A 13,429-nucleotide genomic window follows, 5' to 3' on the forward strand; every position below is an offset into this window, starting at 1 on the left:
TTATTGCATTGTGGGAAAGTTGAAATTAAAAGCTCCTTAAAATCAAAATCTTGTATTTTTATAATGAAGCTGTATGATCAATGACATGTGTCACCAAAAGGAGATTAGAAGTATGGTGGAGGAGGGGTAGGCATTCCAGTGTCACAATGATACAATAAGATGTTGCCATCAGTTTGGCATGCTCACAATCCTGAAGCTTCTGTATTAGTGTAAAAAATGAAAATGAGAAACTTGTGTAATGGTGAACATATCATCACAGGATCTTTAAAGAGACTCCTAATTATAGATGTGCATAAAACAGATTTTGTGTTTTGTTTCGCACTTGAAACAAAATGCGGATGGCTGAAACTTTTAGTTGAAACAGCGGTCAAACTGGTTGTTTCAACGGAACAAAACTTGAAACGTTTTGAGCGTTTTGGCCATAGGGAATAATGGGGAGACTCAGAACACCTCATTATTCCCCATGGGTAGCTCCTAGGGACAACAAAGGGGGTTGATGTCCCTAGGACACCAAAGTGGGTTGGTGTTTCTACCACCCAACCCATAAAAGAAATGGGCAAGCAGGCAATTTAAAACAAATTTGTACCTTTCCCCAAAAACTTCCATAGGATTCTAAAATACATTTTGAAACCTTCTCCTTTTGGGCTCCCCCCTCCCTCTCCCCTGACAGCACTTGATTTGTATGATAAGAAGCCAACCAGGAAGCAAGGAGATTGGAAGCCAGTGCCATCAACGCCAATCAGCAAGGGAAAAACAGGCCTCCCAAATGGTCCTCAAAATGTCAAAACATTTTGAATTGAAATGAAGTGGTTTTGTTTCGAGCTTGAAAGAGGCCATTTATTTAAAGGGCATTGTGTTTCAAGCTCAAGACGCTCGAAATGCCCCATTTCAAGTCAAAGCTTTTCAACATCAAAACGTTTTGCACATCCCTAATTCTCATTGTCACTGAAGTGCACTGTTTCTTCTCCTAGTGCCTCCCTGCATTAACAGCAAAACATGGCTACATGTTACACTTACCACATTGGAAGCAGCCAGGCCCTGCCTGTTGAAAATGCCAAAGGAGTCCTCTGACAGTCAACAGCAGAGAAACCCTGGAGAGCCTAGCACTGAAGTCATTGAGAAGGAAGGAGATGCAGCAGGCCAGCAGGCATTTATCTCTAGTTGTCCTGCTCAGCTCAGCTCCTTTGCTCCTCAACTGCTAGGAGAGATTACCGTAGCTGTGTGAGATAGAGATAAAAGCCTGCTGGCCAGCAGCATTTCCTTGCCTCTCAGGATGACGAGTAAGGCAAGATTTGTTGGCTATAGTAAGGTTAAGTACTTGAACAATCTTTGTATGGTGTGTGCACGTACAGACTTGAGTACAGGTCTGTATGAGCACACACCATACACAGATAGTTCAAGTACAGTTGTTCACATGTTATGTTGAATGCGTGTCAGCAGTACTGTTCCCTATCAGTGTCTCTCAAAGGGCTTGTGAGCAGGTTTTAAAATGAACATATATATAGTCGTTCACACCAAATCTGTAATGTGTACATGTACCTAAACACACGTACAACATGATGTCTGAATAGGGCTCATGAGAGTGACAAGATATGGTAAGGAAGCGGGTGGAAAAAGCCTGCCTCCAGCAGCAGTCAAAGGCTCATTAATTGGCATAGGGAGCCAAAGCAAATAAGAACAGGAACCATTTGCCTTGTTTACTAGCGTTAGAATAGTTTTGTTACTTCTTTCCAAACTGCCATTTGCTAATGACAATTAATCTGATCATAGGTTCAGGATGAGAGGGGACTCGAAGAGAGATGAAGGAAAAGACAGGGGACCGGGTCTCATGATCAGTGAAGCGCTGAGCGGGAAGGGAGCCCTGGGCGGCCGGATCAGCTGCCCACACGATGGCTGGCTCTGAGACGGAGCCGGTGGGGGCTGGGGAGCTCGGGGGCCATGCGACCACCGGAAGCCCCAGTATGCCCTGCGCAAGCGTGCAGGGCATATGGGGAGACCCCCGAGCCGGGAGGCTGCTTTCAAGCCTCCCGGCTGGGGGTCTACTCGTGAGTAGCCATGGTGCGGAGCCATGCCGTGGCTACTCATGAGCAGATAGCCCGGGTTTGCGGAGCACTCGCTCCGCAAACCCGGGCTAAGGGGCGGGCTACAGGAGTGGCCAGGAGTGACCCGGGCTAAGGGGCGGGCTACAGGAGCGGCCAGGAGGCAAATTGATTGCCAGGAGGTCTAGGACCAACAAACGGAAGTACTTTCTCACACAACACGTGATCCACTTGTGGAACTCTCTGCCACAGGATGTGGTGACAGCCAACAACCTGGATGGCTTTAAGAGGGGTTTGGATGACTTCATGGAGGTCTATCAATGGCTACTAGTCGAAGGGCTGTGGGCCACCTCCAGCCTCAAAGGCAGGATGCCTCTGAGTACCAGTTGCAGGGGAGTAATGGCAGGAGAGAGGGCACGCCCTGAACTCCTGTCTGTGGCTTCCAGCAGCATCTGGTGGGCCACTGTGTGAAACAGGATGCTTGACTAGATGGGCCTTGGGCCTGATCCAGCAGGGCTGTTCTTATGTTCTTCTTATGTTCATATGTGGGATAGCCGCTCCAGAACCACCGGGCTCAGCTGCGAGCCCGGTGGTTCTTACGATCACAAAAATCGGGCTAGGATTTTCCTAGCCCAATTTTTGTGATCGTAAGAATAGCCCCATATTTTTTTATTTCCGGACACTCCATATATTTGTCTTTGGCAAGCAAAGAATAATCTTGGGGTATTTTTCAAAAACAATGCTGTGTCATTTTTAAAAATGATTTCACCACAAGCCATATCAAGGTAGTTCACAAATCTTTCCTTATTCCATTTTAAAATAACTGTTCAACATTTCCTAATCAGTACCCAAATGTTTCACAAACTATTTTACTAACACAGTTTGAACGAGTTCAAGCAGTCTAGTGTTGTGATGAACTATATGGAATTCTAAACTTTGGAGAGAGGTCTTTTATTCATTTAGCTTAATTTCAGGTAGTTTGGATCTGGCTAACCAACAGCAGGAATTGATTTTAACAGACTGAACAGTAATATGTATACAATAAGTGGATGTTGAGGACAGTTGTAAACGATTCTAAAGAATAGTGATAAAACCATATAATCATAACAAACTTTGAAGGGGCTGTCTGCATAAGATGCTGAGATATGGTTTGGCTGTTTCTTTTAAGTGTTAAAAGTAAATCTTGTAAGTGTTCTGAAAGTATCATATCTTAGAAGCAACTGTTTTGCTAAGGTTCAGACTCTCTTTCCTACAAATTTTAGGCAGCAATACTATACTTCTGGCTTCACAAATCCTTGGGAAGCCTGTGTATTTTCATCATGTGACCGCAGGTGTGACTGGGGTTGGAATGTAGGGAGAATGTTACTTTGTGATATGTTTGCCATACTCTCGAAAACTGCAACCCCATGGGATGTCATTTCTGTTGAAGCCATATAATGTCTACTGTATAGTTCATACATACTGTATATTGCATCATGATGCATCTTCATGCCCTTCCCTAAGAACACTGGAAATGTGGAGCAGGGATTTGTAGAGTCAGAACATGAAGGACAAATTTACACACTTAGTACTTGTAGATGTGAAGGTCACGACACAGCTTACTTATCATGAGGAGGCCATTTTGGGGAGCATCTTCATGGTGCAACAATCTATGCTCCAACCCTTAGCCTAATCTATTATCTTTTACTCATTTAAGACCTTCAGATTTATTATGTAAAAACAGATGAAATACCTTGTAAAAATGTTGTTTAAAATGTTGTTAAAAGCATAGTACAAACAAACAAACAAACAAACAGACAAACATTTTGGCGTCAAACTCCAGCCTCAGTATTGTTCCTCCGTCTTCTGTGGATCAGTTGCATATATTATTCATAGCTTTAATTACACACTCTGGGAGTAATTTCAATCAACAAATGAGGGGAAAAGGTGACGGGGAGAAAACCAAAGATAAAGGGAACCAAGGTCATACAGTTGTGTGTCTGTGTTCCTACATTACATACTCCTTAGTAGTCAATATACTTAACAGTCTCCTTTAACTCTTCCCTGCCATTTACACTGAGTTTGAGTTTATCTCTATATATTGCTGGTCTAATATTTCTTTGTACTAAGCAATGCACCACCTCCAGTACATCCACCTTAATAGGCATTGTTATTCCCTCATGATCAAGGGCGTAGCAAGGTTGGATTGGGCCCAGAGACAAGATTTTAAAATGCCGCCCCCCCGCTCAAAGTACAGGGCCTTTGCACACCCCAGGCCCCCAAGGATTTAAGTCTGATATTTCAAAATAAGTATGCTGCCTAGAAATACATTTCACTGAATACACACATGCACACTTCATAACATATATAAAAGCACAACACATGCTTCACAGTTCTCACTCAGACCTTCTGGGTTGCAAAACAACGTAAACATAAGCACATTTATAAATGAATGAATAAATAAATAAATATAATATTGTTTGTTACAGAAGTTTTTGTAATTTTCTGCCATGAAACAAGCCACTTATAGAAATTTTTAGATAGTTTTTTTTTAAGCCGGCAAATTTTCCAATCTGTTTTAAATTACATATTCAGAGACTTCTCAGACTCCCCCGCTCCATATCAAAGCCCTATGGCAAGCAGACCCCACATTTTACCTGGCAAAGGCTGGGCTGGGCAGAGAACTGTGGTGGCCACTCTGCCTGCCTCCCTCCTTCCTTCAGCACGCGAGTTCAGGCTTCAGAGAGGCCTGCAGGGAGGCCTCTCTGGAAGCCCTGCCCACCCACCGAACAGCTGAGAGGCGGAGAGTGAAGGAGTTGGCGCCACTTTCAGGCTGCTTAAATTGCCGGCCAGGAGGACAAGCAGGAGAGAGGGAGAACAGGGCAAGTGGCTGAGGGGCCTTGGGGCTGGGCAGGAGGACATGTCTCTGGAGGGCCCCTAGAGGCAGTGGGGCCCCCAGATAACTGCCTCCCCTTGCCCGATCATAGTTCTGCCCATGCTCATGATATTTGGTCATATGTACTGACCATGGCCTCTCTCTTCATATACTTGATATCTGCCAAGTGTTCTTTAAATCTAGTGATTAACTTTCTTCCTGTTTCTCCTATATAAAACTTCCCACACTCTTTTAGAAATTATTCTGTACACTAATCCTTTTAATCTACAACTCCCCTCCCCCGTTTCACATACTGGGCAAGCTGTCTTGTCACATATTCTATCATATAACCTCATTCTCACCAGTTGTTGTTTCAATGTCTTAGCTGACTGAACCACCACATTGGCCCCAGTGTCATACTTACTTACTTATTACATTTATAAACTGCCCCATTCAAAGGCTCTGGGCGGTGTACAACAAATTAAAAAAGACGTAAAAACACACGCCATTTAAGACACAGTGCTAAAACAATATAAAAACTATTAAAAAACAATTAAAAACCATTTAAAACTAATTACAATACTATTTTAAAAAATTTAAAGACCTTGGAAGGCCAGGCCAAACAAGTAAGTTTTTAGGGCTCTCTTAAAGGCTGACAGCGAGCCTAAACTGCAAATATCTGCTGGGAGTGCATTCCATAGGCCAGGAGCAGCTACAGAAAAGGCCCGGTTCCGAGTCGCCACCAGACGTACCGGTGGTAACTGGAGATGGATTTCTCCAGATGACCTCAACGAGCTATGGGGATCATACCAAAGAAGGCGCTCTCTAAAGTAGACCGGACTCAAGCCGTTCAGAGCTTTAAAGTTAATAACCAGCACTTTGTATTTTGCCCAGAAACATATTGGTAGCCAGTGCAACTGTTTTAAGACAGGCATAATATGGTCTCTCTGGGTTACATTTTGAACTAACTGAAGTTTCCGAACTACGTACAAAGGCAGCCCCAAGTAGAGCGCATTGCAGTAGTTGAAACTGGAGGTTACCAGCTGATGCACCACTGTTTTCAAATCGTTCTCTTTAAGAAATGGATGCAGCTGTCAAATCAACCGAAGTTGAAAGAAAGCGCTCCTGGCCATAGCCTCCACCTGAGATACCAGGGTAAGGCCTGGATCCAAGAGAACTCCCAAGCTGCATACCTGTTCCTTCTGGGGGAGTGTAACCCCATCCAGCACCGGAAGATCTAACTCATCCTTCAAATTCCCATCCCCCAAAATGAGCACCTCTATCTTGCTTGGATACAGCTTCAATTTGTTATCCCTCATCCAGCCTATTGCTGCCCATAGGCAGGCATTTAGAGAGTGAATGCCATTTCCTGATGATGATGATGATGATGATGATGATGATGATGATGATGATGATGATAAGGATAAATAGATTTGGGTGTCATCAGCATACTAATAACACCCTGCATCAAGTCTCCTGATGACCTCACCCAGAGGTTTCATGTAAATATTAAAAAGCATTGGTGACAGAATGGAGCCCTGAGGGACTCCATATAATAGCTCCTGTTTTGAAGAGGAACTGTCACCAAGCTCCACCATCTGGAATCTACCAGAGAGATAGGAACATAAGCACTGCAAAGCAGTGCCTCCTATCCCCAGTTCTCCCAGGCGATCCAGAAGGATACCATGGTCAATGGTATCAAACACCACTGAGAAATCCAAAAGAACCAGCAGAGTAACACTCTCCCTCTGTCGATTCCCTGGTAAAGGTCATCCATCAGGCTGACCAAGGTAGACTCAACCCCATAGCCCGCTCTAAAGCCGGTTTGAAATGGGTCTAGATAATCGGTTTCCTCCCAAACTGCCTGGAGCTGGTTAGCCACCCCTCTCTCAATCACCTTGCCATCCAACCATGGGAGATTGGAGACCGGCCTATAACTATCCATCGCTGAGGGATCTAGGGAAGGCTTCTTAAGAAGTGGTCTAATCATTGCTTCCTTATGTAATGTTCTCTGACATTGTCTGAGGCTGGCGTTTGACACCCAAACGTTTGTTTGTTTTTACTATGCTTTTAACCACATTTTAAACAATGTTTTAACAAGGTATTGTCATCTGTTTTTACATAATAAATTTGAAGGTCTTAAAGGAGTACTTGGGAGTCACCTTAAATATGCGTATTGCATTGCCAGCTTATCAATTTATATTATCTTTTAAACAAAATGCATGTTTAGACAGTGCTGAAAACAAAACAACTGAGCACAGCCAATGAAGTGATTTATCTGTGTCTCATTTCTAAGCCTGTTTACCCGGAAGAAAGTCCTAATGATTTCACATAGGCTAATTTCCAGGAAAGTATTGTTATGGGTCTGTAACTATGCTTGATAATTCCAAGATTTGTTAAAAGAATGTTCATGTTCCTTAGTGGTTGGTAGAACTTTCTTTATGAGATTTAATTGTAACAATGCCCTAGGATCTCACTGTAATATTTAGCAGTGGTGTAGCCACCACAGGGCAAGGGCATGCAATGCACCCGGGCCAAAGGTGCCTGCAGATGCTTGCTGCCTCATCCATCCCCTAGAGTGCTCACCTCCATCTTTGCAACCCACGACTGCCACCATGGCACGGTGCTCACCTCAACTCCATGCTGTGGCACAGCTTCAATTCCAATAAGAACAGGAGGTCCCTTTATACAGGCCTGTTGTCACTGGCAGTTAGGGTGAACACAGAATAACTGGGGACAGTTAACCCCCCTTGCTCAATGTAGCCCCTGTCTCCAGTGCTTTTTTCAAAGGATACCAAAACTGAGTAGCATTATCCTTGCCATTTGGAAAGTGGACAGTGTGCAGCATTATATTTAGGCATGCAGCTGTAATCTTTATTTCCCAAGGCAAAACATGTGTTGCCTCTTTTTTAATTATTATTATTATTATTATTATTATTATTATTATTATTATTATTATTATTATTTAAAAAGTAGTAGCTGTAAATAAGTTATCAACATGCTGACCGGCTGACTGAGAATGCACATTAGCAAGCTCAGACTTATTCTTAGGGACAGGCATGTGTGCATCAACATGACAATTTGATTGAAATGGCCGTGTGCATCCGAAGCATTGTTCATATTGCAAAGTGATGCTTCTTGAGATCAGCGAAATACTATGGGATTTTCAGAACTGCTCCAATTTCAAACTGCTCCAGTGGACAACAGATACCTTGGTATTTTTATCCAGTTCCATCGTCAGTTTAATCAGTATCTGAACTAGCATGTGAGCTGTCATTGTGAATTGGTCACTGGGGAGCTATTTATGCAGTCAGCGATACAATAGTGGAGAGATAAGAGGCCTGGCCAAGAAATAGTGTAGGCAAAACTTTCTTTGTTCCCTGGCTACTCAAGGGAATGTAAACCTGAAAAGCCCTCAGATTGCATGCCCAGATCATATTGTATAAGGCATGACCCTTTCTATCTAGCAGCCTTTTATCTAGCAGCCTTTCAAGTTCGTACCTACTGCTTGCCAAAGTAAGCTGCTGATGAATAGAGTCCTGTAGTAGGTTTCTAAAAGAGGTATCAAATATTGTCAGAATAGGAGTGAAATTGCTTTCATTTCTCTTTTCTCTTTGTTTCAAGGATAGTTCATCAGCATCTGATACAATTCTAATGTATATGTGCAGATTTTTAAATTAGTCCAAAAGCAAATTGAGATTAAATGTGTTTCGAGGGGAAAACCTTACTTTTGCCCCGCTCCCACCACATCAAGAAGCAAACCTGTGTTTGTAGGTCTTTCATTATATTACGAGCCCTTTCTCATGATCAGAGAAAGGGCTCAAAAGGGGTGAGGTGAGGAAGCCTCAAAATGCTTACCTCCCTTGCACACTATCCTCTCTCCCTTGTTCTGCAAGTGGATTGCTTGCTCAAATGATGGCTGGCTCCTGCCTGCAGCAGGGAGTTTCTGGGGCCAGGAGGCCCCCAGGACTTTCCATAATGCACTGCACAAGTGCACAGCGCATTATGGGCAGCTTCCCGACGCTGGTCAGGAGATGGTGCAGATTAAAGCCTTTGCCCCGAGCAAGCTCATGTGAGGGAAAGAAATGCTGAATCATTCCTGCTGAGCTGCCTGGCTAGGCTTCTCCTAAAACTATCCTGTATTATTGGTAGGTTCAAAAAGCTGCTGCCGCCACAACCCCTCTTGTCTTCAGAAACTCTCTGAGCTTGGGGTGGGATAACCCAGAAAAAAAATCTCTCTTAATTTGTCTCTTGGACAAGTAAAAAAATCTTCCACGTGAAAGCCTACATGTGGTGAGAAAACTGATAGCTGCTGAACATTTGAGGACATGTTTGCACCAGAGAAATCCCCTCCCCTTTCTGAGTTAAAAACCAATTCAGAGAGGCTTGTAAAAAGAAAAGAACTAATAAAAAATCAGTTTTATTCAGTTACTACAGACTGCGTATGTCTGAGGCTTTCTCGGTTTTTAGATACAGTTAAGAATACTTAGTAGGATTACAAAAACAGGTTGTCTTAATGCATGCTTAAATGTTTACAGAGGCTTTTGCAACGCCCTAGGTGTATTGAGGTGAACTATAATAGAACAGTATCCAGAATATGCAGAACACACAAACAAAGCAATATAAAATCCCTTAACGAACTATCCCTATGCTAATCTTCTCAAAGACATAAGCCCTGGCTTCTTGATTTGAACTCACCAAACTCCTGATGAGAATTCAAGCTTCCTGCCCTCCTGTCTTTTAAGGATCTGCAGAGTTATTCTCCTGCAGCCAGTCTCCATGGCCACATGTCCTCTTGTGTACCTCCATCCTAGAACTTCCTTTCTTCTTCCCAGAATTCCCAGCAACAGCTCTCTAGGTCCCGTCCCCCCCGGTGAACTGATTGGGTGATCTCTGTAGGTCACCAGCCTGTCAGTCAAGACAAGACTCTTTGTTAACACTTTAGAGGTGGGGGGGGGGAGGCTGATCACTACAGGAGGCAAATCGCGTGTAGGTGCTGCGTGGAACTGTGTGAAGCCAACCCACAATCAATTAGCCCAGTTTCTGGGTGCCCTCACACCCCAAACCCAAGCTAAACAATGGGCTCCCTAAGCCCGTTTGCTGCCAGTTGGAACCATGCATCTCCCAGCGGTTCACATGTTCCAGCAAAACTGGGTTGGGCTTCCTTAGGCCTGTTTTGCCTGCATGTGTAAAAAGCCCCAACAAGTTGTTCTAGTAGTAAAGAGGGCAGATTAGTTCTTACTAGTTCTCTATCCCTACAACTGGATTAAATTTGGTCCGTTGGTTAGGCAGTTCACAAGTTAACCCACTTGCACTGAAAATGTTTGTTTGTCCACTGTCTTGAACAGCCCTGATGGATCATACCCAAGGCCTATCAGGTCCAGCATCCTGTTTCACATAGTGGCCCACCAGATGCATCTGGAAAGCCCACAAGCAAGAGGTGAGGGCATGTCATCTCTCTTGCTGTTGCTCGCCTTCAACTGATATTTAGAGGCATTGTGTCTGAGGCTGGTGGTGCCTTCGAGGTATCCCTGTGTGTCCTACAACTGTACCAAGTTTGGTGCAAATCAGTTTCAACTTGCACCTCAAATGTTCACATGTATGCATTCTTGAATCTGGGTGGATGACAGCATTACAAATTATGCCCTTGAGCTATCCATATGTGTCCCTACACCTATAGCAAATTTCGTTCCTATCGTTTACACAGTTCACAAATTAGCCCAATTTGGCCTCAAACATTTACGCATCCACGTCAACTTGAATTGGAGTGGATGACATCATCACAAACTACACCAGTGATGTGTCCCTAGAGCAGTAGCAAATTGGGTACAGTTTGGTTAGCCGGTTCACAAGTTAGCTAACTTGTGCTTCAAACATTTACGTATCTGCCATCATTTAGTAGAACAGACCTTGCTGAAGGAGAACTGGCATGCCTTCTGCAATGGCAAGTCTTGCCTCATTAACCTTTTGGAATTCTTTGAGAGTGTCAGCAGGCATGTGGATAAAGGTGATCTTGTTGACATAATATGCTTGGACTTCTGAAAAAGCTTTTGACAAAGTTCCCCACCAAAGACTCTTGAGTAAACTTAGCAGTCATGGGATAAAGGGACAGGTTCAGTTGTGGATTGGTAACTAGTTGAAGGACAGGAAACAGAGGGTACGGATAAATGGACAGTTTTAACAATGGAGGGAAATAAAAATTGGGGTCCTCAGGGATCTGTACTCGGACCGGTGCTTTTTAATTGAATCATAAATGATCTAGAAGTTGGGGTAAGCAGCAAGGTGGCCAAATTTGCAGATGACACCAAACTCTTTAAGGTAGTGAAATCCAAAACAGATTGTGAGGAGCTCCAAAAGGATCTCTCCAAACTGGGTGAGTGAGCAACAAAATGGCAAATGTGGTTCAGTGTTGGCAAGTGTAAAGTGATGCACATTGGGGCAGGGGAAAAACAACAACCCAGCTTCACATATGCACTGATGGGATCTGAGCTGTCGGTGACTGACTAGGAGAGGGAGTTTGGGGTCATGGTGGACAGCTCGTTGAGTGTCGACTCATTGTACGGCAACTGTGAAAAAGGCCAATTCCATGCTAGGGATCATTAGGAAGGGGATCGAAAATAAAACTGCTAATATTATAATGTCTTTATACAAAAAGATGGTGCGGCCACACTTGGAGTACTGTGTACAATTCTGGTTCCACATCTAAAAAGGGCATTGTAGAACTGGAAAAGGTGCAGAAGAGGGCAACCAAGATGATCAGGGTCCTAGAGCACCTTCCTTATGAGGCAAGGCTACAACACTTGGGGCTTTTTAGTTTAGAAATAAAACGACTGCAGGGAAACATGATAAAACTCTATAAAATCATGCATGGTGTGGAGAAAGTGGATAGAGAACAATTCTTCTCCCTCTCACATCACACTAGAACCAGGGGTCATCCCATGAAATTGCCAAAACATTTAGGTCCAACAAACGGAAGTACTTTTTCACACAACACATAATCAATGTGGAATTATCTGTCACAAAATGTTGTGACAGCCAACAACCTGGATAGCTTTAAGAGGTGTTTGGATAACTTCATGGAGGAGAGGTCTATCAACAGCTACTAATCTGAGGCTATAGGCCACCTCCAGCCTCAGAGGCAGGATGCCTATGAATACCAGTTGCAGGTGGGTAACAGCAAGAGAGAGGATATGCCCTCAGCTCCTGCCTGGAGGCTTCTACCAGCATTTTGTGGGCTACTGTGTGAAACAGGATGCTGGACTAGCTGGGCCTTGGGCCTGATCCAGCAGGGCTGTTCGTATGTGATGTTTATTGATGAAAATAAATTGACTTAATAAAATAGTCAGTAATAAAATACTAAAAAATAAAATTCTTTTTAGTCAATAAAATACTCTACTGATAAATGTCAAAGCTTCAATAAATTAATCAGCTGAAAGACATGCTAAACCATGATCAGGCAACTCCTATCCACCTGCAGATCGGCCTCTTCTCCTTACAGTAAGGTTTCTTAATCTCAGGTTCATGAGCCTCTGGGTCTATGGGACAGGGTCAGGAAAAACTTTGCTGCACTGAATTTAATTTGTTTACTGATGAACCAGAATAAAATTCTTGAAAGTAACTCTCCTGAGTAAATATTCCCCCACACTCTAATTTTTAATGCAACCTTACGAGAAAGTTAAATTGACAAATACATCAGTTCTACCCACAGCCATTTTGGATTTACTTGCAATGAATTCTAGGCTTTGGATATGCACTAATATTTAACGACTGCTTTGATGTTTTGGCTGTGCTTTTCCTATTGGCTGCTTCATTCAATTACCTTTTCAAACAGGTGCTCCTAAGAACTTGGCCTCACCCCCACTTTTTTGTGTGTTCCATTGATTCAGCTGCTCCCTAGCAACCGGTTGCCATTAAAATTAAGCTTGAAGGTTGGCCTTATTTAGCAAACACCACATAAAGTCCCTGGAGCTGTGAATGGATATTTAAAACACTTACCATGCTAAATGCCTTTAAATGTTGGTTCAAAGCCTAAAGTTGCTAAAAGGCAAACATGCTGGCCATTGTGATGCTCTCAATATTTTTCACATTCAGATGTTTAAAAGATTCTGTTTGATTGAGCACCTTGCTTTTATGTATATATTGGATACAAAACCACTGCTTCTTACAACAAAGCAGGCTTTGATATATATTTTTAAAAAGAGCATTCACACACAAATCATTCCTCCCCATCAATGGAATACAGCCACTTCTTAGGGTGAGAGGATATGTTATAAGGCAAATATGGGATCTCTTTCCAAATTCAGTTTGCCTTGTAAGGCTAATTTGCGGTGGGGGTGTGGAGGACCACTGGTGGTGGTGGTAAAGTAAAGTAATGTGCTTTCGAATCGGTCTCAACTCCTGTGGCGACCACATAGCCATGTGGTTGAATTTGGTAGCATACAGGAGGGGTTTACCATTGCCATCTCCCACAGAGTATGAGATGATGCCTTTCAGCATCTTCCTATATCACTGCTGCCCGATATAAGTCTGGGAAACA

The 13,429-nt window shown here is 43.3% G+C and overlaps 1 protein-coding gene and 1 long non-coding RNA gene across 5 annotated transcripts in view; one reads left to right on the top strand and one right to left on the bottom strand.

Annotated features, from left to right (window-relative positions):
- The window catches only part of LOC128330436 (uncharacterized), a 53,060-nt gene extending 48,325 nt beyond the window's left edge, over positions 1 to 4,735 (bottom strand). Inside the window, exon 1 of the long non-coding RNA XR_008310091.1 lies at positions 4,676 to 4,735. This is a non-coding gene — a long non-coding RNA (uncharacterized LOC128330436). The remainder of the gene's footprint in view (positions 1 to 4,675) is intronic.
- Positions 1 to 13,429, top strand: part of GALNT18 (polypeptide N-acetylgalactosaminyltransferase 18) — a 437,718-nt gene that overhangs the window by 196,713 nt on the left and 227,576 nt on the right. The window lies entirely within an intron of this gene.

Source organism: Hemicordylus capensis, chromosome 1, assembly GCF_027244095.1.
Source record: "Hemicordylus capensis ecotype Gifberg chromosome 1, rHemCap1.1.pri, whole genome shotgun sequence".
Lineage (NCBI taxonomy): Eukaryota > Metazoa > Chordata > Lepidosauria > Squamata > Cordylidae > Hemicordylus > Hemicordylus capensis.